At 50.7% G+C, this 706-nt stretch overlaps 1 pseudogene; it reads right to left on the bottom strand.

Moving 5' to 3' along the window:
• Positions 1–244: 244 nt before the first annotated feature.
• Positions 245–362, bottom strand: LOC126210972 (5S ribosomal RNA; annotated as a pseudogene).
• Positions 363–706: the final 344 nt, after the last annotated feature.

The following is a 706-nucleotide window of genomic DNA, read 5'->3' as shown; positions in this document are numbered from 1 at the left end:
ATTGTGGAATTGTGGAACATTTTTTATGTTCAAGAATTATGAGCACTCCGTCTTCAGGCCATAAGTTGCCCATCGGGACCATCCGACCGCCATGTCATCCTCAGCTGAGGATGCGGATAGGAGGGGCGTGTGGTCAGCACAACGCTCTCCCGGTCGTTACGACGGTTTTGTGTGTCCGGAGCCGATACTATTCGGTCGAATAGCTCCTCAATTGGCATCACGAGGCTGAGTGCACCCCGGAAAACGGCAACAGCGCATGGCTGCCCGGATGGTCACCCATCCAAGTGCCGGCCACGCCCGACAGCACTTAACTTCGGTGATCTGACGGGAACCGGTGGATCCACTGCGGCAAGGCAGCTGCCCTCAAGAATTATGACGTTCTTGGAAAATGAACATTTCCTCCGTAAAAATCAACGTGGATTCCGCAAACAGACATTCTGCGAAACTCAGCTCGCTCTGTTCCTTCATGAGATCCACAGCGCAGTGGACAATGGCTCTCAGGTTGATGCCGTGTTGCTTGATTTCAGTAAGGCATTTGACACCGTCCAACATTGCCGTTTAATGAAAAAAAAATACGAGCTTACGGAGTATCGGAGCAGACCTGCGATTGGATTCAACACTTTCTTGCAGATAGAACTCAACACGTCGCTCTTAACGGAACTAAATCGACGGATGTAAAGGTAATATCCGGAGTACCACAGGGAAG

This window comes from Schistocerca nitens, chromosome 10 (genome assembly GCF_023898315.1).
Source record: "Schistocerca nitens isolate TAMUIC-IGC-003100 chromosome 10, iqSchNite1.1, whole genome shotgun sequence".
NCBI classification, from domain to species: Eukaryota; Metazoa; Arthropoda; class Insecta; order Orthoptera; family Acrididae; genus Schistocerca; species Schistocerca nitens.
This window is presented reverse-complemented; position numbering and strand designations above follow the sequence as displayed.